This window comes from Camellia sinensis, chromosome 15, assembly GCF_055761805.1.
Source record: "Camellia sinensis isolate YWXY chromosome 15, ASM5576180v1, whole genome shotgun sequence".
Taxonomy (NCBI): domain Eukaryota; kingdom Viridiplantae; phylum Streptophyta; class Magnoliopsida; order Ericales; family Theaceae; genus Camellia; species Camellia sinensis.
In genome coordinates this window covers 87865301-87890761 of record NC_138975.1, presented here as the reverse complement: position 1 = coordinate 87890761, position 25461 = coordinate 87865301, and positions in this window count along the sequence as shown.

Genomic DNA, 25461 nt, shown 5'->3' with positions numbered 1-25461 from the left:
ACACGTGGCCTTTGGCACCGAGTCAAGGTTTCCTAAATTCCCCCTTAAAAAATATTTAGGTGGCGACTCTGTATCTAGCAAAGCAGTCCATGTTTGACACTTTTTTTCTAAAAATCTATTTTCTCAAAACAATTTGCCGGATTTGGACTCTTTGGTTCAGATTAAGAACCGCGACACAAATTGAGTCCGAACTGTAGCGCGAAGGCCTCATGCGGGCGCGTCTACAGTTTCTGGGAACTCTGCTGGGGAGTTTAGAGATCTTGACTCGAACTCATGATGTCTTGTTTTGATTTCATTTATGTGTCTCTTTGCATTGCATGTGCATTGGTGCGCCTAAGACACCGTGTTTGCCATCTGCCATTCCTGAACGGTTTGCTGGAGGGTTGACTTTGTCAAAGCATGCCATAAGGCTGACCGGTTGTGGGCTCCGACAGTATGGGAACACAAACCCTGGTTTTTACCAGGGCACCCTTTTCGACCATTCGACCTAGTGCATATCGAAATCCATAGTGACCATACCAAATCAGGACAGGTTGCTTACCCGATGTTAGGATTGTGTGAAAACTGCTGCGTGCATAGTGAAACCGTGGCTCCTGACAAAATAGGACAGGGAAACCCTACCCCTCTGTAGGGGTGTTTTGGCTCTCTTTACTTGCTATGTGTTTTAGAGTGTATCTATGCAGGGGAACACACATATCAGTTCGCAAGTTTGAGTGTCAGGCCTGCGGGCATCAATGTTTTTTGGGAATCAGTCATCTATGGGTATCAGATTTAGACTTTGGGACAGCAATTTGGAAACGGTGATCAGTGAATAAGGAACAGTACATTCAGCTTGTGGGCAATTTGTTGTGACACACAACTGCGTGTTGTGTTTATTTTGTGTTTATTTTACGTTGTTACGCTGTCCAATTGCCTGTTTATTATTTGCTTTATTTACCTTTTTACTAGGTAGTCGAGCACAATTGCTTCTGACCCAGTAGATATTCCCCAAGCACTCTGGATTAGAGGTCGTTGGCTCCATCGATCTGAGGATCTGGTAGACGGACAACCAGTGTACCACTCTCTACCCCCGGTTACTAGACGGAGGGCAGTTAGGCAGAGGATATCAGTTCAGCAGTCAGTACAGAGGGCTTTGTCTACCCCACCCGAGTACAGTAGGGATCAGGGTTCTGTTTCTCCCATAGAAAGGGAACATACACCGATAATTCAATCAGATCAGAACAGTATGGCAAATTTAGAGGAGATGGTGCGCCAGCTCCAAGAGAGTATGAAAATGACACAGTAGGATGCTGTCCGACAGGCAGAGTTCGCCAAGCAGCAGACCACGGTTATGAATGAACGAGCAGAGTTAATCGTAAGGTTACAGCAGCAAACCGGAGCATCTGCTTCGCAACAAGTTCCTCCCCCGCTAGGAATTCCCACCCCCGGAGAGACAGCTAATGTTCAGAATGACACGGACATTCCCACAGGACCACCTCCACCCCAGATCCTACCCCAAATCCAACCCCAGTTATCCAAAACACTCACCAACCTACCGGACTCTCCCTTTGAGTTCAAGATAGATCCCACAGCATTGAAGTTGAGCAAGCTCGAAAAGCTGTTCAAAAGATCCCAGAGAGTCAAGACCATCCCTGACATCGAAGATGGGTATACCGACACAGCTGTGACGCTGCCTGACAGATTCAAAATGCCGCACATTGATCGATTTGATGGGTCCACGGACCCCATGGTGCACCTGAGATTGTTTTCAGACATCTTAAGGCCAATGGGCCTCAGCAGACTTCAGAAGCTGTCTCTGTTCGGCCGAACCCTGTCAAGTGTGGCGGCCATTTGGTATGCCAAATTAGAAGATGATGTCAAGAGAAACTGGGACGAGATGGCCGAGGCCTTCATTACGCAATACTCATACAATACACAAATCGAGATTACAACCCGTGATCTCGAGACAACAAGGCAAGAGCCTAAAGAGAGCTTCTCAGAATTCGTGACTAGATGGAGGGCCAAGGCTTCGATGATGACCCTAAGGCCTACAGACAAAGACCAGATTCGGATGATTGTGCACAATCTTAAGTTGAAGTTGATGCAAAAGATGATTGTACTCCCCTTTCCTACCTTTTCTGACCTACATGAAATGGGGGTGCAGATTGAGGATGCCTTAAAGCAAGGCTTAATTGATAATGACCGGGAGCAACCCCGAAGAACTTTCAACCGCAACACTAATGCAGGTCCGAGCGGTACTACAACTACAAGAGCCTCCGAAGTGAGCATGGTCACCACCACCCCCCCCTCCAAGAACCATGGTAGCTGCGCCATTTTCCGGTGCGTCTGGAAGCCATACCCAAACAGCCAAGTACCCACCCAAAAACACGAGAACCTTCGCTCCACTATATATGCTCCTATCCAAAGCTCTGGGGGTTTTAATCAGGAAAGGGCATCTGAAGCCCTTTGAACTGCGGCCCCTACTAGAAATACTTCCCCCTACCCACAACCCAGCCAAATATTGCGCATTTCACCAACAGCACAGTCATGACACCGATCTGTGCTTCCGATTATGTCATGAGATTTAAGATCTCACTGATAATGGGGTGATTCTGCCTCCCGAGAAACCCAATGTTGCAACAAACCCTCTCCCCACACATAACCAAGCTCCACCGCCTAAAAGGATCAACTTCATCCAAACTGGGGTCGTGCCTTACGATCCTAGCATCTATATCACTCCTTCCCACCTGCCTAAACCAGAGGTACTCCTTCCCGACTGCACCGACTTGTGCATGATGGACACCTCCATGACCCGACCTAAGCCAATGGTGGTGACCATCGAGAACAAGGGAGAGGAGATCCCAAAGGAGAAGAAGATTGTTGAGTCAACATCTGCAGAATCTGGGAGTCGTGTTGAGAAGACATATAGTCCGGGTGACTACATTTCATCAATAGACCAGGATAGGCCAGATGTGGAATTACCAACAGGAGAAGAACTGTATGTGATCCAAGGGGATAGTCTGGGACAGGGAACAGATGATTTAAAGGCTGTGGAAGAAGACCTTGCCAATCTCCAATTTTACAGTGACCAAGATCCAGGGGGCGCAGCAGTCAACTGGTTTGACTATGAGAAATCAGTAGAGGCCACTGGGTGGCTAGATGATCAACCAGATGTAGTGGAAGAGTTCTAACCAGGACAGAGTTCGACAGGGGCACGAATGTCGGCAATAGTCGAAAGAGTCAGAGAGCAGGATACATCGCCGGAGAGCGTCGGTGTTAAGAATTCCGCTAGAGATTGGAGCATTCTGAATGCAGGAATTATTGAGCAGCCAGCTGTGTTGATACGGTCGGAACAAGAAAGATTTGAAGATCCCGCGAGAATCAGAAAGGCAAAGGCCCATGTAGGGGTTGAAATTGCTGTGTGCGCAGGAACAGAGAATGCTGCGAGCATAGGGGTGGAAGATACCGCGAGTGCGAGAACAATCATGCCAGAACCAGACAGGTGTCTGTCGGCTGCTGATGGAATGTGGTGGGAAGATGAGAATTTATGTCTTGCCCATACGGACGAAGATTGGGGGAACAACCAACCCGATGACACTTGGTACCTTGGAGAAGTCGACCACGTGACAAGAAGCAGACAGTATTTCAAGCCCCCGCACCTAGACCAACCAGAGACATCTGGGAAAGATAAGGAAGCTGAGAGACAGAAAGAGAAGCAAGTCGAAGAAGAGGCTGTACTAAAGCAGTTAAAAAAGATACAGGCAGACATCTCCATCTGGGGACTGCTTATGGCATCACGAGTGCACAGACAGGATGTCCTATCAGCCATGGACAAGGCAAAGCTTTCGATAGAAACTACGCTAGAATAGCTAGTAGGCTTAGTTTTTCTGGGAGGAGCTACCCCGATGTTGACCTTTTCTGACAAAGAACTGCCACCTGAGGGTGCGAACCACAACAAGCCACTCTACATCTCCGTGGAGTGCAGAAACAAGTGGATACCCGTAGTACTTGTCGACACAGGCTCCGCCATCAATGTATGTCCAGCAAGGACTGCCTATGCAATTGGCTTGAAGACCGTGGACTTCGTACCAACAGCCTAGGTGATTCGGGCATACGACAATACAAGCCGAGAAGTCATGAGAATAGTGAAGATCCAGACCAAGGTTGGGCCAGGGCAGCATGAAATTAACTTTCACATCCTAGAGGTTCCCACCACTTTCAATCTACTCTTGGGGCGGCCGTGGCTGCATCAAGTCAAGCCAGTCTCTTCTACCTTGCACCAAATGGTGAAATACCCCTATGGAAAGGGAGTAGCCATTGTTTTTGGGAATTCATCGATCCATCCACCGCCGGAAGTATCTACGCCAGTTTTGGAAATTGATCACGGCATGGAGGACGTGTTTATGTCAGGTTTCACCCTTGCTGAGGCTCGGGTTGTACAGGACATCATAGCCGCTAACGAGGGGGTATATGTCAGTGCTCAAGCGGTATACCTCATGAACAAGCTTCAACATATCCCCGGGATGGGATTGGGAAAGAGCGGCCAGAAGGGCGTCGCAGCATTGGCCGAGGTACCACATAACCCACATACCTTTGGCTTGGGTTATCTACCCACCAAAGAGGATTGGGTGAGGAAAGGAAAGGAAATGACCGGAAGAACCATAGCGAAACAGATGGGGAAGCCCTTTGACTTAATGCACCGGCCTATTCAGGGTACCCTAAATGGATGCTTCGTCCGGGAGGGGGAGGACTTTCCGTTCTGTGGCTTCCCAAAGCCGTGGCTGAACGCGGAGAGGAAGCGCGTGCCGGGGTTTGAGATTTTCTTTGACCTGCAGTTACCTGGGGATAACATTGCCGAAGAGTAGACAGACCCATTAGCTGAGGCTGAGCAAAGTAAGGAAGTACAGTTTGAGGACGCTGAAAATGAAATGGGGGTAGCGCTGGCATGTCTACTTTCAGATCCTCCGATCGAACAGAAGTGCTTGGGGGATAACTTCTCGGTATGCATGATCGGGAATGAAACGGCTGCGGGCCTACCATCAACTATTTTGGATGCATCCATCGCACCCTCTCTTGTTTGGCAATACGAAGAGGGATTTTTATCAAGCAGCACCGGGTCAGGTAGTGAGCCGGAATCTGATTCCACCGAGTCTTGTGAGTCGGAATCAGGTTCCAGCTCGACTGAGTCTGAGTCCGATATTCCTGGGGGTGATAACCCGGATGCCACAGTCCTGTCCAAGTCGTCTTTTTCCTTCTCCTTTGAGTCTGTTGTAACAGAAGAATCGGACGATTTGGAAGTATTTAATGAGAATAATGTGGATGTGGATGTGGTTTTCGAGTACTTTTCTGTGCCTTTGATATATTGCTTAAATCAGGACTTTCAAAATTTTGACGAAAACGACGAGGAAGAAATTCCTCCAGTTTTGCAACGATTAATTGATCAAGAGCAGGAAAGATTTGTTAAACCTTTAGTTGATGAAATCACTACTGTGAATATTGGTACTGAGAAGGACCCGCGGCTGGTCCAGATCGAGTCCACGTTGTCTTCGGAGGAACGCGAGCGCTTAGTCGCTTTATTAAAAGATTTCAAAGATGTCTTCGCGTGGTCCTACAAAGACATGCCTGGAATCGATCCTGAGATTGTATAGCACCGGATCCCTCTTGACCCCGAGGCCCGACCTGTCAAACAGAAACTCAGAAGGATTCGTCCAGACTGGGCCATCAAGATTAAGGAAGAGGTCACCAAGCAAATCGATGCAGGCTTTCTGCTGGTATCCGAATACCCGACTTGGTTGGCCAACATTGTTCCAGTGCCGAAGAAAGATGGCAGAATCCGAGTATGCATGGATTTCAGGGATTTGAATAGAGCTAGTCCAAAGGACGACTTCCCCTTGCCACATATTGATGAGTTGGTGGATTTCACAGCGGGGCATGCTTTGCTTTCGTTTATGGATGGCTTCTCAGGTTACAATCAGATAGTAATGGCACCCGAAGATCGGGAGAAGACTGCTTTCACCACCCCATGGGGGACATACTGTTACAGAGTGATGCCGTTTGGGTTGAAGAATGCTGGAGCTACATATCAACGGGCCGCGACCACGATATTGCATGACATGATCCACAAAGAGGTGGAGGTGTACGTGGACGACATGATTGTCAAGTCCAAAGAAAGAGAAGGCCACTACACTGCCTTGCAAAAGTTTTTCCAAAGGATCAGAGAATTCCGGCTGCGGTTGAATCCTCAGAAGTGTACGTTCGGTGTTACGGCAGGAAAAATGCTAGGGTTTCTGATTACACAAAGGGGCATCGAAGTCGACCCTTCCAAAATCAAGGCCATCCTAGAAATGCCACCACCAAGGACTGAAAAGGAGGTGCGAGGCTTTCTGGGTAAAGTGCAATTCATAAGACGGTTTATCTCAAAATTGACCTTGACTTGTGAACCACTTTTTGGTCTCCTGAACAAAGGAAAGAAATTCCAATGGGATGGCCGATGCCAAGCTGCTTTTGAATAAATCAAGGAATACTTACAGAACCCACCTGTGTTGTCACCACCAGAGCCGGAGAGACCGTTGATATTGTATCTTTCGGTAACCGAGACCACAATGGGCTGCATGCTCGCACAAGAATCAGAGGACAAAGTGGAGAGAGCCATCTACTATCTGAGCAAGAAGATGCTAGAGTATGAGACTCGCTACACACCGTTGGAGAAGGCTTGCTTAGCTTTGGTATGGGCTACCAAGAAGCTGCGGCACTACCTATTAGCTCACTCCGTAATGTTGGTTTCACGACTCGATCCCATCAAATATCTTTTCGAGAAACCGGCACTTACGGGTAGGCTAGCTCGTTGGTTGCTGTTGCTTTCCGAATTCGATCTAAAATATGTGACGCGCAAGTCAGTCAAGGGAAGAATAGTGGCAGAGTTCTTAGCCGATCATCCAGTGGAAGGGGGTGAAGCAGTTGAATACCTATTTCCAGATGAAGCCATTTTGCACGTCGACGGCGAGTATTGGACGATGTACTTTGACGGAGCGTCAAATCAGTACGGGTATGGGATAGGAGTGTTGCTGATAGCACCCGACAATTCCCGTATCCCTCTAGCCTTCAAGCTCCGGTTCAAAGTCTCGAACAACGAAGCAGAATATGAGGCATGCATTGCCGGTCTAGAAGCAGCCCTGGAACTAGGGTCAAGACGGTTGGACGTCATCGGGGACTCGAACCTTGTTGTGTCTCAAGCAAAAGGAGACTAGAAAGTCAAAGAAGAAAAGATGATGATGTATCACCGGACCTTGGACTTGTTAATTCCTCGGTTTGAGAAGCTAAACTTTGCTCATTTACTACGAGAGAACAACCGGTTCACAGATTCTTTAGCAACTCTATCTTCCATGATAGACATCCCATTCGGAGTCCGGATGCGTCTAGTCATCATTGACCAGAAATTTGCGCCAGCCTATGAGTCAATTGCTGCTATAGATGAGGTCCAAGATGAAAACCCCTGGTATTACGACATTTGGAATTTCTTGGAGGAGGAAGCATACCCGCCAGAGGTAAATGCCAAGGATAAAAGGGCAATCAGAAGAATGGCCGTTCAGTTCATCATCTGTGGGGGTAAGCTGTATAAGAGAGGTCATCTGGGAATGCATAAGCAGTGTGTTGAAGTCGAGGAATCGAAGCGCCTGATGGAGGCCATCCATGGAAGAGAATGTGGTGCGCATATGAACGGAGTGATGCTAGCACGGAAGATCCTCAAACAAGGTTACTACTGGTCCGCCATGGAGGAGGATTGTATCGGTTTTGTTCGGTGATGCCACAAATGCCAGATCCATGCAAATTGCATGAATATTCCGCTGTCGAAGCTGTACAATACGACTTCGCCATGGCCGTTTTCAGTTTGGGGAATCGATGTGATCGGGGCTATCACTCCAAAAGGGTCGAATGGGCATGAGTTCATCCTGGTCGCGATAGATTACTTTACAAAGTGGGTCGAGGCCCAATCATATGCGGTGTTGAAGGCGTCGCACGTTGCAAAATTTATCAGAAACAATATCATCTGTCGCTATGGGGTCCCAAACGAGGTCATTTCGGATAATGGTTCCCACTTTAAAAAGGAAGTGATTGACTTGTTGGAGAAATATAACGTGGCTTTTCATAAGTCATCCACATACCGGCCGCAAACCAACGGAGCGGTCCAGGCTGCCAATAAGAATATCAAACACATACTGTAGAAGATGGTGGAAACCTACCAGGATTGGCCAGATAAGTTGCCGTTTTCTCTGTGGGGCTACAGGACTTCAATTAGAACTTCTACCGGAGCGACTCTGTGTTCATTGGTTTATGGAATGGAGGCTGTTCTACCTATCGAAATTGAGGTTCCGTCATTGCGAGTATTGGCTGAGTGTCAAATAGCCGAAGTAGATTGGCAGCAGAGCAGGTTTGAGGAACTCATGCTCTTTGATGAAAGAAGACTGAAAGCACTGTACCATGTTCAAAGTTATCAGCGCAGAATTGCCCGGACTTTCAACAAGAAAGTCAAGTCCAGGAATCTAAAGGAAGGAGATTTGGTGCTCAAGGACAACCGAGCTCCCATCCACGACCCAAGGGGCAAGTTCAAACCCAATTGGACTGGTCCCTACATCATCAAAGCTATCTGGTCAGGTGGAGCTGTGGTTCTGATGGATCTAGATGGCCTAGAGTTCTCCCAACCGATCAACATGGACAAGTTGAAGAAATATTATCCCTGAGAGGCTCGTTACGCCGAAAACCCGAAAGGGCGACCTAGGCAAAAGTTAGAGCATTGAAAAAAATTAGAAAATATAAAAAACTGAACTAAGCTCGCAAGGTTGAAAACTCGCAAAGGGCGGCCTTGGCAAAAATTAGAGCGTAAAAGGAGAGTGAAAATACTCGAGTGAACCTAAGCCTGAACTACATAAGGCTTGATTCCCATCTTTGGGATGCGTAGGCAGCTTCATCCTGAAGTTCAGCCATAAACTTTTCCCCGATCAGCTTTGTCCATTTGATCATCTCGGTCATCTTTGTCTATTCAACATTCAAGAGTCCGATTATGATCTCCGGTACAGTGCTGTTCAGACTAGGGGCAACTTTCCAATTGCTGGGATCTGGGGTTTGTGCATCTCAGTGACAGATCTCAGGCGTGTCCAGTTCTGATCCATATCGAAAATAGTTTTGAAAAGTTTTGATAAAAGTTGACTTTGTTCAAATTAATCTTTTTACAACTAAGACCATCTCTAGACCAAAACGGGAAATTTTCAGTACCATAACCTTCAAAGTTCATTGATTTCAGCATAGAGTCCTCCTGCTCTTGCATACAAATTGAAGTTGCTTTTTATTACGTTCATTAAGAAAACTTGAAAGTACTTATAAAGCAATAAATCTGGGGCGTAGATAAGTCAGGTGTTCCTGCGCCCCCTCCCAGAGCTGGTCGAAGCCTCTGATGCTAAGCTGGGCCCTTCCTGAGCCTCATCATTGAGCCAATCCAAGCACTCATCAGACAAAGTGCAACTGAAAATAGGAGCGGGGGCCAGGAGTTCTCTTGTCCTCCACGCTGTGGCCTACCGAGCGAGCTGCGCACCTCGGGCTGGGAATGCAGCTAGATACTCTATCCCCTCTGCCGGACAGGTCTGATCGTGGCCAAACTGGCGCTGGAACCGGAACGGGAAATAAAATACGCAGTGGGTCAAGCCAATCAACTGAATCCTGATCTGTCGGGACATGTTGTAGCCCACTGCCGGTAGATTGAGCCACGGGCACTACCAAGCAATGCGGTCTGCGGACAGGCTGCATATCCAATCAAACCACCATCCCTCATCAAGGGCGTTGACTAGACGTTGCCTGAAGAAATAGCCGCGAGCTGAGTATGCTGGGCAAGAGTCCACAACCTGCAACTTATCCATTAGCCACACCTGGGAAGGGATGAAAAATGAGAGAATAAAGAATAGAGAGAAGTACGATGAGAGAAAAGTGAGAAAAGGGATTTTGTGAGAAAAACCGAGCTTGAGGGTCGAGTGATGTGAGCAATACATATGTGATATTGGGCGGGAAACATTACCTGCAGCAGTAGTGGACTCCCCACAAATCTGGTCGTCTCTCGGCGATAAAAGGCATCCAAGCCCATCAACGTCTCGGCCAGAGTCATGGCAATGCAGCCCTTGCCCTCCTTCAAGCCTTGGGTAACCTCAATCAACTGGACGCTAGATCCCCCGAAGCCTGAGGAAAACAGAAAATGAGATAGCATGCACAAACAGAGGGCATGTCGCCGGAAGCCTTGCGAATGATGGTTGCCGCGGTCATCGATATCCAAAAACCGATGAATCAAACTCGGAATATCTAGCATTCCATCACAAATCAGAGATCGAGCGTCACACATAGTGAGTCCACACATTCGCCCTAAGGTCTGAACATGACCAAAGTTAAGCCAGGGTAAGATCCCCTCGTTACGCTCGGATTCCATTAAAACTTGAAAATCTTCGAAGGTAGGGCATACCTCTTGCCCGCTAAAGCTAAAGACAGGAGTCACCAGATTCCAAAACCTCGCTGCGGCATGAAGAAATGGAAAGTGCAGCGGGGTGCGACTCAGAGTGAATAGTGCATTTATGCCGAAACCCCGGAAATTCAGCCTTTCCAAGCCATCCAAGTTGTTAATCCAGGACGAGAGATTCTGGGCAAGAAATCCCTCCATTTCGAGCAAGTCAGTGTTGAATTAAGTAGAACTACGAAGCTGAGGCCTTTTGTAGGGGATAAGATTGAGTGGAGGACAGGTGTCAACATTCGGGTGATTCTTTCATTCATGGCCGGCCGGCCAAATATAGTGCCGACCGACCACCACTTTTGGCCGATCGATCAAAGATTCTGGCTGATGGCCGTTTCTTGAGGCCGGTGGCTTTCTCCCGCGGCCGATGGTCTTCCTCTTTGCTCCCTAAGCTGTTTATATGTTGAAACATGCTGAGAATTTAGAGAATGCCACCACTTCCAAGACCCTCCGATGATGGATTTTGCAGCGTCACGCCCATTTGCTTATCGAGTTGTTGTAAATTTGCTTATCGAGTTGTATTTCACTCTTTTCAAGTCTTTCTTACTTGTCGAGTTGTACTCGCACTTGGCTAGCTTATCGAGTTTCCTTATTTTGCTTATCGAGTTGTAAGTCAGCTCACTACCTGATTATTACGATGCGAGTGCTCAATTTTCAAACCAAGTTCAATTTCATTCACATTGTTATGTGACACCATGCGATGCATAGAAAGCACAAATGTAACATCATCTTGAACAAAATGGTTGTTTCATTTCCCTCATGTGTTTTGCAAAAAATTCACTTTTTTAAAAAGGTAAAACCTGCTTAAGGCAGTACAATGTGTTCAAACCACTAGTAAAAAGGAAAGTAAAGCAAAAAGAAGAGCAGGGCGGCAAAGTATCGGAATTGATGCCAGTAACCTCCCCTTGTGAGCCATGCATCTCCCACACCCTTGTTCGGGTCAACTATGTGATTTGGCGTCTTCATTACTTGAGACAGTGCAAGGAAGTACACTTTCGGAACATTAGTAGGCCTTCGAGTTAACCTCAAGCCGTGTCTTCTATGAGCGATGCTCGGCATGCGCAAGGAACGTCCCTTTCTGTATCCTTTTTGTATCTTGTGAATTCCACAAATCACTTCAATTATACCATGTTAAAGTGCTTGGCATTTCAACATCATGAATAACTGGTCCTTACCATGTTCAAGTTCCTTTTATACACATTGCTTGCGTAGACCGCATGCTTTACTTACATGTGTTCAAGTTCCTTTTATACACATTGCTTGCGTAGACCGCATGCTTTACTTACATGTGTTCAAGTTCCTTTTATACACATTGTTTGCGTAGACTGCATGCTTTACTTACATGTGTTCAAGTTCCTTTTATACACATTGTTTGCGTAGACCGCATGCTTTACTTACATGTGTTCAAGTCCCTTTTATACACATTGTTTGCGTAGACCGCATGCTTTACTTACATGTGTTCAAGTTCCTTTTATACACATTGCTTGCGTAGACCGCATGCTTTACTTACATGTGTTCAATTTCAAGTTTCTATGCACATTGCTTGCGTAGACCGCATGCTTTACTTACATGTGTTCAAGTTTCTTCATACACATTGTGCACATTGTCACGTGTTCTTTACTTACGTGTGTTTGTGCCTTCACGACATTGTTATGCGTCCCACTCAACTTGCGTTGTCACGCACTTTCGATTGCATGTTATGCATGTTGCTAACAATATTGTACCTGTTAAGTTTGCTTTCTTTTCAGACACGATATTGTATGTACGGTTCATTTGAGGTTGGTTCAACCAGACGAACCGGACAGGTATTGTATCCTCTGCGTGAGAAGTATTGAGAATTGCATAATTCTCTTACATCCTTTCTGCATTGTAGTGTGGTTTGGTGTATGCTAGCTTAAAACTGTCGCATGTTATGCTTCGTTACAGCTTTCTTTGCATGATCATAAGTTATGTTCGGCTTTGTGCATTGTCTTGCATTTTGCCCCTACCTTCGGGCGCATATCTTTCTTGCCTTGCATGTTTGTCTAAGTCTTCGGCCTGGTCAAAAATGGGTCGTCTCTGGGCTTTGACAATCACTCCCTTCATTGCTATGACTTTCGAGTTCTGTCAAAGAGGGGCAACTATAGGCACCCCATTTTTGACGGTCCTCAAGACTTGGACGTCACCGGTGGAGACACTCAGTGATCATCCATGTTCATGTTCGTTTTGAGTTCCCGGAGGCCTTGGTTGCGCACCTTGCCTCAGGATCTCTCAACTTGTTCGTCTTGCATTTGGTTTCACACCAAATACTTGTGTTTTTGCTTTGAGGGGTAGGGAATGGCTTGTTGACCATCCCCACACCCCATCGACCTTCCCTTTGCATCACCGGCCATTAATTGCTGACACCGGCCATGGTTTCTTAATACCAATGGCCGGTCGGCACTCTATTTGGCCGGCCGGCTATCTGTTTGGCCGGCGACCTCCTTTTTTGGCCAGTAACACCTTTTGCTTTCTTCAGGCATGGTGCATGCCAGCTGTGCCAGCTGGAATAAACCAAACCTACCCCGGGGCTAACATGTGGCTGTTTTGCCCCTTTTGCCCCCTTTTGGTCAAAGCTTCTTGAGGAAGCTTGACCCTTTGTCAAAGCTTCCTCAAGAAGCTTGGCCAACTGTCTTAGCTTCCTCAAGAAGCGTTGACCTCCTTGCCCCCTTTACCCCCTTTTACTTAGCTTCTTTGAGAAGCTTAGAACCATTTCTTTTGCCTATATAAGCACCTCTCTTCTTCCTTTGTAGAGGGTTAGAGATTTTGAACAAAAAAACCAAAGATTATACATATATACATCTGTCATATACTCTCTCTCTCTCTTTCTATATTTCCCTCTCTCTCATCCTTAGTGTGTGTTTGGAGGCCTAGAAGGTGTGTTTTGACCTTAGTTTTGCACTAAGACACACACCATTACACCTTGCTTCGACCTTGAGGGGCTTTGAGGGTTTGTTTTTGAAGTTTTGGACTGATTTTGGTCAGAAGAGAGTGGCTGGACCAGCTGTTCTTGAAGTGTTCTTCAAGGGTAAGACTTTTGCTTTATTTTCCCCAATCTTGCATTAGTTTTTGACCTGCCTTGCATGCTGATTTAAGCTTTGTGTATAACATGAAAAAGTCTTGTATTTGCATGCTTGAGATCTTTTATTAAGGTCCTTTTGTGGTTTGGGGTCGACCCCCTCCCCCCCTCTTAGGCCTTGTTTGACCCTTTTGGTGCTTTCTTTCTTAAGCTTTGGTTACTCTTGAGTCTTGGCCTTCTCACCACTGAAATCCAGTGGATTTTCAGTGGTGAAGAAGGGGTTTTGAGGTCTTGTAAAGGGGAGGGGCACCCCTCTCCCTTGGTCTCTCATTTTGCTCATGTTTTGGCTCATAAGGGTAGCATGTATGCTTGGTTGTATTTGGCCCAATTTTAGAGGTTTTTGGGTGTTATTTGGGCATATCTTACCTCTGTTTTTGGTCGGATTTGTAGTCCCTTACATGCTTAATACACTTGCTTTGTACTCCCCCATTTTACCTAGAAATGCATCTAACCATTAGACCATCGTGCTTGCATGTTCTTGCCTAGCTTTGTGAAGCTTTTGGTCATGATTTATCATGATTGAGGTCTGTTGGGTGCTGGTTTGGTCGTATTTGCCATGTTTGGTATAGCCTCTTTGTATTTTGGCTTGTGAGCCTTGGGTGTGTGAGTCACTAGCATGCTTTAATTGGGTTGTTTCAATGATTTGGAGTCATTTCATATGCCATTTTAGTCCCTAATCCATGCTTGTATGCCCACATTCATCATCACTTTCTTGCCTTGAAAGGTTGTTCTTTTGTGCCTTGGAAAATGGTCATTGCGCATGCCTATGTGTTTAGACATTAGGCTGCCATATCAGTGGGTTTTGAGGGCCCTTTTTGCATTCTAAAACTCCATTTTGTATTGAAAAATTCATGTCGTGTTTGCATGGGGGGGTGTTGAGCAATGCTCCCATTTTTGGCCTTGAATGCCATTGTTTTGGACTCATTCCTTGGTGTGTTTTGACCATGATCTATGCATCTTCCAGCCCTGTTTTAGAGTCCTCTAGGACTGTTGTAGGTCATTTTGGTCCATCGGGGTTTGATTAACATGGCCATGGTTCAACCCTTCTTGGTTGGCTTCAAGTTTGGATCATTGTTACATGCCTTGCTTGCATGACATGGTTGATTTGGCATCTTCCTCTATACATTTTCAGAGCTTAATATGTTAGCCTAGCATCCATGTTTGTCATCTTGTGAGTGCCCTTGAAAGCTGCCTTTCATGCCTTAGTCTTAGGCTCATTACTTTGCATGCTTCTTTTGCATGATTGGCATCATCATTTTAGTGCACTTTGGCCACTGTTTTGGGGAGGTGGCTGAGGTTCCTCCATCCTAGTGTAAGTCCATGCATTTGTATCTTGTAGTATACCCATTACATTGCATGTTTGTTGCATCCTTGTAGTCAATGCATTGTTGCATGTTTACCACTTTGCCTAGTTGCCTAACTAGGTTGTATTGTAGCATTGCATGCTTGCCATATTGCGTACTTGCATAGTAGCTTACATTGCATTTGGCATGTTTTGTAACTTAGTCTTTTGTACACTTGAGTCGTGTTTGTATACATGCATTACATTGCTTGGTTTGGGGTGTCAAACCAAGCACGAAGATTGAGGAGTGTTCGTACTCAAGGTGACGTAACACGTCTCAATCCTCGGTCGCCGATGTCCTTGATCTCAATATGATAGGGTATTGGCACTCATTTGTTTGTTACATTTATTTACATCAAAGTTGCTAACTTGGCCTCTTAGGCCATCATGCATCAAAAGTGCACAATTGATGGCCCGAGAGTCGAGGGCCATGCTCCCTTGAGTCCATTGCATGATACGGAGAGTGGCCATGCATACATTGCTTTGAATTTCCTTACCATGCACTATCTGCCCTCTGCTGCTGTCAAAAAACAGGTTCTGCAGAAAGCTTTGGCCGGCCGGCCACCTATACTGCCGACTGGCCATTCATTGTTGGCCGATGGATTTACAAATGGCCGATAACCATCCGGACATGGCCGGTGGTGATCCCACTTGGTCGGTGATGCTCCCCAGTGTCCAGAGAGTGCACCTTGGGAGTTGCACAATTTTCAGAGGAGCAGAGCAGTGTAAACAGAGGCAACAGTGGCATGGCACGGGTTTCCGAGCAAGGCGAGTCAAGCATGCATCATCCACGCATTCCGAGGCAGAGCTATGGCGGTCTCTTTAGTTTCATATTTAGACTATTTTCTGTAATTAATTTGTTGATTAATTAGAAGTTTTGTAATTAATTAATTAGTTAGTCGGCTAGTTAATTAGTTAAATCTGTATTATTTATTCGGACCCTCCGAGCGAGGGCAATTGTGTAATAAGTGTGCGTGAGTGTATGTATGTCTTCCAACCCCACGTCTTTCTTCCCTTTTATTACCCGCTTATGATGGTAGACTAGGGCATATTTAAATTAGCATACCTTATGCTATGCATGCGTGCATTCATACATTTGTCTTGCATGCACCGGGCTCGGCGCATCATTCTAACTACATTTGTATTTCAATTCCAAATTGAATACGTGATTAGTTGTAGCATTTCACATGTCATTATAGATTAGCCGAGCCTATCTTAGTCGCATTTTGCGTGTGTTGCATTAGCCACTTTAACATGAACTAGGATCACGCATGTTTGCTAACTAGTTTATTGTTTTGGCACGGAGTACATTGTAAGTATTTATGCTTTAGCATCTCGCATGCGTGTGAATGTTAACATAATAGCATGATTACCATGAGGCTAGCTGCTTATGTGATATACCTGCTTGAATGCCTGTAGATGGAGATTGAATTACCTAAATTGGAATAATGCATTAAAACTGTGAGTTTTAAGCCCACTCGATAGTGGCAAAACCATCTTTTCTAAAGCCCACTTGAGGGTGGTAAAACCTACATTTCAGCCTACTTGCGAGTAGCAAACCATTTTCAAACCAAGCATGAAATGTTTTGTTCCAATTTAGGCAATTTGGTCTATACTTGTTTACTGTGCGCATAACATAGTAAATCTAGGCTAATAACCGGAATAAGAACACATAACGTTTTCAAAAACGGATATCACAGTTAGTAGAGGCCGATCTTCGAATCGGGTGAGAGGGGGTGCTCATAGCTGACCTTCCCCAATCGTACTCTAGCTCCCGAGCCGAGGCAACTTTGGTGATGACGGACACGTGGCCTTTGGCACCGAGTCAGGGTTTCCTAAATTCCCCCTTAAAAAAAATTTAGGTGGCAACTCTGTATCTGGCAAAGCAGTCCATGTTTGGCACTTCTTTTCTAAAAATCTATTTTCTCAAAACGATTTGCCGGATTTGGACTCTTTGGTTCAGATTAAGAACCGTGACACAAATTGAGTCCGAACTATAGCACGAAGGCCTCACGCGGGCGCGTCTACAAGCGCCGAATGACATTAGCTCATGGAGCGGCTAGGGCACATGGGATGATCAGCATCAGGCCTAGATATTTGTCGATTTACTTAATGAATTTGCCTTTGCCCCAGCAGGTGCATGAACAGGGACGGCGAACGATATTAGCTCATGGCGGGGCTAGGGCACATGAGATGATCGGCCCCAGGTGTTGAGATTTAGCATTGATGAGGTCACCTCGGGGGTGCTGCACCTGTAAGGTATAAATGGAGCGGGTGGTGGGTGCGCGGAGAGGCCATTGTTGCGTTCAGAGTCAATAAATTTAAGGAAGGAAAGGGCAGTGTGGACAATTTGTGGATGGCAAAAAGGTTATTCTTCAACAGCAGAAGAGAAGGGAGGATGTAGAGATGAATCGAGGGGGCGAGCCAACGAACATAGGGAGCAGGACGTCGAGGGAACGTGAAAATTGCCAGTCCCCACGTCGTAGAAGTAGGTCACCCAGAAGGGAAAAACAGCAACGGGGCAGCTCCCCTCAACCACGCTCGAGAGGAGACACTAGTGCGACTTCGCGTCCATTGAGTTTTGCGGTTTTTGTAGGGAACAAACTGATGACGGAAGCGAATTCAATTGTGCACGACCCAAATGTGGCAGTCGAGTTTGCTCGACAAATTTTTCCACCAGAAGTCCAGCAGTCGATGGTCAGTCGACCTGATTTGGAAGTATTTCGGGAGGGCATCGATGGAGCGGTGAAAGGACTGTATACCGCCTATGAAATCGGTATGCGTCTTCATCTCGTACGGTGAGAGATAGAGCAAAAGGATGAACACATTTGCAGCTTAGAAGCTCGCGCGTAGAAGGCTGAGCGTGAACTAAGAAAGATCAAAACGGCCGAGACACAATCGGCCGGACAAGCTAACCCGATTGTGGAAGAAAGGGTGACCCAACGGCTTATAAGTCATGCCATTGCCAATCGTGATACAGCAAACATGTTTGCAATAGAGGCCACAAAGACCAGGTCTTATGAACAAGGCTTCCACGATGGCCGGAAAGTCGGGATACAGAGGACTAAGGAAAAACTCACCGAGGAGGTCTGCCGATGTGAGAACCGTGGATTCAAGCAGGGGTGGGTCAAGGCTCTCCAGGCCGCAGAGGCTCTTCGGGTAGCAGGTGTTGATTCGACGTCGCCGTTATATCAAATTCATCATTTTTGCTTTGTGCCTTTCGAAGTCGAGAAGAGCGATGACGAGGGGGATGCCGAATAAAACTGAAGATATTGTACCATTCCATCATAGATCGGGAGCGAATTATGTATTATCGATTAATTCAATAAAACATATTATTTTAAATGTTTGCATGTTGTTTCAATTTATGTTTAAACATATTATCGATCATCATTCCATTTTTCGTTAATTGCGTTTATGCTTGTTAATCATAATATTCATGAAAAGCGTACTGAATTTGGAGGCGTCTTGCCTTGGCCAAACGTGGTTGTTGGTGAAAGGTGCCCCAGAAGGAGCTCCGAATCCGGAGGCTTACTCAGCCCGAACGTGTCTTACACGGATAGGGCTCTGAATTCAGAGGCTTTTAACCTGGCCAATCATGAATTCCACGAAGGGCGCTCCGAATCCGGAGGGTTACTCGGCCCAAAATGTCTTGCACGGATGAGGTTCCGAATTCAGAGGCTTTTAACTTGGCCAATCTTGAATTCCACGAAGGGCACTCCGAATCCGGAGGCTTACTCGGCCCAAAAGTGTCATGCACGGATGGGGATCCGAATTTGGAGGCTTTTAACTTGGCCAATCATGAATTCCATGAAGGGCGCTCCAAATCCGGCTTACTCGGCTCAAAAGTGTCTTGCACGGATGGGGCTCCGAATTCGGAGGCTTTTAACTTGGCCAATCGTGAATTCCACGAAGGGCACTCCGAATCCGAAGGCTTACGCAGCCCAAAAGTGTCATGCACGGATGGGGCTCCGAATTTGGAGGCTTTTAACTTGGCTAATTGTGAATTCCACGAAAGACGCTCCGAATCCAAAGGCTTACTCCACCCAAAAGTCTCATTCACTGATGGCGCTCCGAATTCGGAGGCTTTTATCTTGGCCAATTGTGAATTTCACGAAGGGCGCTTCAAATCCGGAGGCTTACTTGGCCCAAAAGTGTCTTGCACGGATGGGACTCCAAATTCGGAGGCTTTTAACTTGGCCAATCATGAATTCCATGAAGGGCGCTCCGAATCCGAAGGCTTACTCGGCCCAAAAATGTCATTCACCGATGGGGCTCTAAATTCAGAGGCTTGTAACTTGGCCAATCGTGAATTCCACGAAGGGCGCTCCGAATCCGGAGGCTTTCATCTTCAAACTAAAATTTCGTATAGTGAGATAAGTAATCTTGCATTATAAAAGTGAAAGCTTGTACACGGCGAACATTCAAAACAAGTTATCATGCCCCATAAGTCAGGTTAATGATAGAATTTACGCAAATGCGTGGAAATTCCAAGGACACGACAGACTTCTCCCGGACATGTCTTTGAGCCGATATGCCCCTGTTCCCGCGATTGAATCAATCTGATAGGGGCCGTCCCAATTAGGGCCCAGTTTTTCGTCAGCCGGATTCCTGGCAGCTGGGGGTACTTTCTTGAGGACCAATTCCCCCGGTGTATAACGATGTAGATGAACATGTTGATTATACAACTTAGCAAGCTGTTGCTGGTACCGTGCCATGGATGCAAGGGCATGGTCTCATCGTTCTTCGATCAGTGTCAAATCTAAGGCCAACATCATGTCATTTTGGCCCACATCAAAAACTTTCAATTTCAAGGTTGGGAGGCCAATCTCCAGGGGGATGATTTCCTGCGTTCCGAAGCATAAAGTGAACGGCGTTTCCCTAGTGGATCGCCTCGGAGTAGTGCGATGAGCCCACAATTCACTCAGCAATTCTTCGGCCCATCTGCCTTTAGCTTTCTCCAGCCTCTTCTTGATGTCGTCCAAGATGGCTTTGTTGGAGGCTTCAGCTTGACCATTGCTCTGTGGATAAGCCAGGGTGGAGAAATAGGGTCGTATACCATACGTGCTACATAATTCTCAGTAGACTCCACAATCAAACTGGGTGTCGTTGTCTGAAATGAGTGCTCTTGGAATGCCGAATCACATTATGATATTCTTCCATACAAAACGCCTAACATCAGTATCTCGAATGTGTGTTAGTGCCCCTGCTTCGACCCATTTTATGAAGTAATCTGTCACGACTATCAAGAATCGCTTGTTCCCTAGGGCCCGTGGCAATGGCCCGATGATATCAAGCCCTCATTGAGTAAACGGCCAAGGGCTGGTGATTGAGCTCAACTCCGCAGCAGGCAAATGGGTTAAAGGGGAAAACTTCTGGCACTGTTCACATTTCTTAACATAACACTCGGCATCAGCTCTCATGGTCGGCCAGTAGTACCCCTGTGTTACAGCTCGATGAGCCAGAGAATACCCACCAGAATGGGCACTACAACTACCTTCGTGTATTCCAGTCAAGAGTTCTTCGACTTTGTCCGGATGAATGCATTCTAGGTATGGACCAGAAAGGGATTTTTTGTAGAGCTTTCCCTGTGGATCTAGGTAATATCGCAGGGCTTTGTTTCGCAGTTTGTGCGCTTCTTTCTTGTCCGTCAGGAGCTATTCGGAAGATAGAAATGCAGTGATAGGGTCCATCCAACTTAGACCTGATTCTATGATATTGATCTGACTTGACTCTATGAGGGAAATGCTCGGCTCAGGGATGAATCCTGCTTCAATTGTCCGTTTAATTACTAAGTTGATGGCGGAGGCTAGGGAAGCTAGGGCGTCGGCGTGCGTCTTCTGATCCCGGGTTATTTGATTTAGTTCATGATGGTCAAATTTTGCTAGCAAAGAATTCGCCGTTTTCATGTAAGCTGCCATACAGTCATTTTTGGCTGCGTATTTCCCTTTCAATTAGTTGATGACTAGCTTTGAGTCGTAAAAGATAAGCAGTCGCCGAGCACCAAGGAGAAGTGCATTTCGTAAGCCGGTTAATAGTGCTTCGTATTCGGCCTCATTGTTCGATGCTTCGAAGCCCAGTTTGACAGTTTGCTCGATTATTGCCCCGTCGGGAGCCATGATCACTACGCCCACCCCATTGCCATGTTGGTTGGATGATCCATCACAGTACAACTGCCAAATGTCCCCAACATAAATTCTCCAGTTCAGCTTAGGTTGAATTTGATCAGACTTAAAGTCAGCAAGGCCTCTAGTGAATTCGGCCACAAAGTCAGCAAGCATTTGCCCCTTGATTGAGGTCCTTGGTAGAAATTGAATATCGTACTGGCTGAGTTCGAGAGCCCACTTTGAAACGTGCCCTTATGTTTCCACACTATGAAGTACTGACCGGAGGGAGTAGTCCGTTAGTACTCCAATGGTATGCCCCTGAAATTAATGCATCAGTTTTCTTGCTGCCATGATGAGAGCAAGGACGAGTTTTCAAATGGAAGGTAACGTGTTTCGGCGTCAACCATTACTTTGCTCACATAATAAACTGGCCACTACTCCTCTAGTTCTTCCTTTAACAGCATGGCGCTGACAGCCCGGTCGAAAACTGCCAGATATAAAATGAGCGGATCACCTGCCGAAGGTGTTGTCAAAAGTGGAACTAATCGGAGGTAAGTCTTCAAACCGTTCAAAGCAGCTTCACACTCAGAGGTCTATTCAAAAGCTTTACCCTACCGAAGGGTATGAAAGAATTATTGGCAGCGATCTGTGGAACGACTGATGAACCTGTTGAGTGCGGCGGCCATCCCCATCAGTTTTTGAACCTCCTTGACCGATCGAGGAGAGCCGAGTTCTAGAATTTCTGTGATTTTCCTCGGGTTGGCTTCGATTCCACGGTGGTTAACAATGTAGCCAAGGAATTTGCCGGATCCAATCCCAAATGCACAGTTGGAAGCATTCAGCTTCATTTTGTACTTGCGTAGAATGCTGAATGTCTCTTCCAGGTCAGCCAGATGAGTTTGCTCCTCTTTGGACTTGACCACTATATCGTCAATGTACACTTCCATAGTACAGCCGAGTTGCTCCTTGAACATGGCAGTGACTAGTCTTTGGTAAGTTGCCTCCACATTCTTCAGCCCAAAAGGCATAACCTTATAGCAATAGGTTCGTCTTGGGGTGAGGAATGCAATTTTATCTTGGTCCTTCGGATGCATGGCAATTTGATGGTAGCCTCTGTATGCATCCAGGAAACTCATACGTTGATGATATGCTGCGGCATCTACGAGCTGGTCTATTCTGGGGAGGGGAAAGCTATCCTTGGGACAAGCTTTGTTTAAGTCCGTGAAATCCACACAAACATGCCAAGTCCCATTTTTCTTCTTTACAACCACAGTATTCGATAGCCATGTAGGATAGGTCACTTCCCGGATTGCCTCGACATCAAGCAACCGGTCAACTTCTTCAATAATGACAGCAGTGTGTTCTTCGGCTGACCACCGACTTTTCTAAATAATCAGCTTACATTTGGAGTCAACGTTTAAACGGTACTGAGAAACAGATGGATCCACCCTCGGCATCTCATATGGTGACCACGCAAACACATCAAGGTTGCCGAGTAAGAAGGAAATTAGCTGCTGCCTGTCGAATTTATTCAGGGAGGCACTGACCATGAAGAACCTCTTAGGATTCCCGTCAATTTCAACTCGATCCAGGGCTTTCGTTGCCTTTTCACTTGGGAGCCGCTCAACATCGTCGAGGCTCTCTCGATCCGGCACCTCAATAGAATTCACTTTCAGCTCTCTTGGTGTCTTTGCGGTAAGAAGATAACATGCTTGTGCCGATTTCTAGGAGCCACGAATTTGTTCAATGCCGGGTTCAGTCGGGAAATGAAGTAGTTGATTATAGGTGCTTGGCACGGCCTGCATGGTATGCAGCCAAGTTCGTCCCATGATGAGATTATACGGCGAAGGAAGCTTGACAACCAAAAATTGTACATCCACTGATCGGGAGCCCGCTCGAACTGGTAGCATGATTTTGCCCAACGGATATTCTGAATTAGCATTAAAGCCAAACAACGGATAATGAGCTAGAGACAGGTTCGACTTAGTGAAGCTGAGTTTGATGAAGGTCTTGTAGTACATAACTTTGTTAGTACTTCCTTGGTCAATGAGAACACATTCAACAGTGAATCGATTTACGCGTAGTTCGATGACCAAGGGATCAATGTGGGGGAGCGTTACACCGACAAAATCAGAATCATTGAAAGAGATACTCGCAATTTCATGGGGCCGTTTGGCCGGTATGATTTGCGTTTGGAGGTTGGGATGCGACTGAATTGTATGTACCGCAGATGTAGTCGGCAAGCTACATATCATATGGATTACGCCGAGTGGAGGTGAATCCTGCCGTAAAGCAACTGTTTTGGTTGAGTTATTCTTTCGGACGTGTTGCTTAAGCCGACTGTCTTATACCAACTCCTCAAGGTGATCCTTCAACGCATAACAACTGTCGATTTCATGACCGTGGTTCTTGTGGTATTCGCACTGCCTATCCCGTCTCCTCGTGTCAGGAGGTCCCACCATTTTAGGTGGCCATTTGAAGAATGGAAGGTGTTGAACTTTAGACATAACCATGCTGATCGGCTCTGACAACTCCGCATATATCTTGTCCGCACGCCTTGTGCGCCTGCTATCCACTTGAAGTTATTCATTACCTCAGTGGAAACATTGGTCATTTGATCGACACGAATCTTGTCTTTTGTCTCGTTTAGCCTAATTTTGTGGTTCAGGGCTCCGTGACGATACAGAATTTATTGGCTGAACGATTTTAGATGGGGCCGTCTTGCTGGCCTTGTGCCCGGTTTTAACCCGCAGGGCATCATCTTCCACTTTGAAATATTTCTCAACTTTCTTCATTAACGACCAGACTGTTTTGGGGGGCCTTCTGGTCAAGGAACTGCGGAGGGCACTATCAGGATGCAATCCCATTTCAAAGGCAATGATGGCCATGGAGTCATTACAGGCATCATCTACGAGATTAAAGCATTCCCAATAGTGCGCCGAATACGCACGTAAGGTTTCCCCTGGTTGGATTTGCATTGCCTAGAGAGAATCAGCTTGCTTCGGCTAGACCTCATTGGTGATGAACCTTGCCCCGAAGGATTTTTGGAGTTGATGGAAGCTTTTAATCGATGCTGGTTCCAATTTATAATACCATCTGACGGCCAATGGTCCCAAACTACTCGGAAATATTCGGCACATGAGGGCCTCGTTGTCTGCATGCAATGTCATGGCTTGCTTATAATGACGGATGTGATCAGTGGGATCTGATTTTTCATCGTATAGGATGAACGATGGAGCTTTGAACTTTTTGGGTAGTACTACCCTTGCGATCCGTCGCACAAAGGGGTCTTGTTCGTTCTCTTCGTCTAAATCATTTCTCCTCCTCTTATTCCGTGCACACGGGCCCCCTTCGGAAGAACTAGAGACTTCGACTCGCCCCTTCTTTTTGAATTCTGGGGATGATGAGTCAGAATCACTGCCATTATCTTGTCTCCGAATTCGAGGTTGTTGACCATCCTTTCTCAGAGGTCGTCCCGGGTCTTGGCGCGTGACCTATTGGGATTTTGCCACCTCCAAGGCCAAATCTTGTCGAAGGCGTTGGTTCTCAGCCATCATGTTTTCCAACCTCTGTTCATTTTGCTTCACCTGATCCATAATCTCTTGTATTGTCTTTTGTGCTGATGTCGAGGGTGAGGTCTGGGCAACTGAGTCGAACTTCAAAGTCCTTCATGCGGCAATGTTCTCTGGCCCAAGCATGTTGTTTGGAGTGGTATCAACTCCTGACGTAAGGTCGTCAGCGACTACCGGAGGATCTTCTGTCACACCCACCATGGATATGCTAGAGCATTCCCACAGATAGCGCCAATTATGGAGAAGTAGTTCGGAAATACTCTTTGGATCCTGTAGGACACTCGTGATCCTCGGCTAGCTACCTGAAAAGGAATGAACACTCCGGTCGGGGGTGCCGGAATTAGCACTCCGATGGATAAGTCATTGTATACTCTCTTGGTTACTTATATCTCAAGTTAAACTTTTTTCTCAAATACCTTTCTTTGGCTGATGCTCCTCTATTTATATTGTTTTCCTTGGGCCTTAGGGTCGGGCCCACCCTTGATCCATTGCACGTTTCTTTATTCGGCTTTTGTTCAGCTGGTTAGAATGCCAATTAGCCTATTCGGCTCTGTGATCGTCTAGGATCAATGCCGAATACAAATTCTATCCTTAACTGTCCTCATACCTTTATTCGACATTATTGCACCCAGAATATTCGGCTCCCACAGAATTGATGAGAAAATCAAGTCCCATTATAACAAGAATATGTCAGCACTAGCATTGGTGCTTAATTTGTTATATATCAATCTTGATGATCTTGTCTATACATGCACATACGTCATAAAAAGAAAATTTCTAATTACAAATCACAGAACCTGATTTAGTGAAAGATAAACACA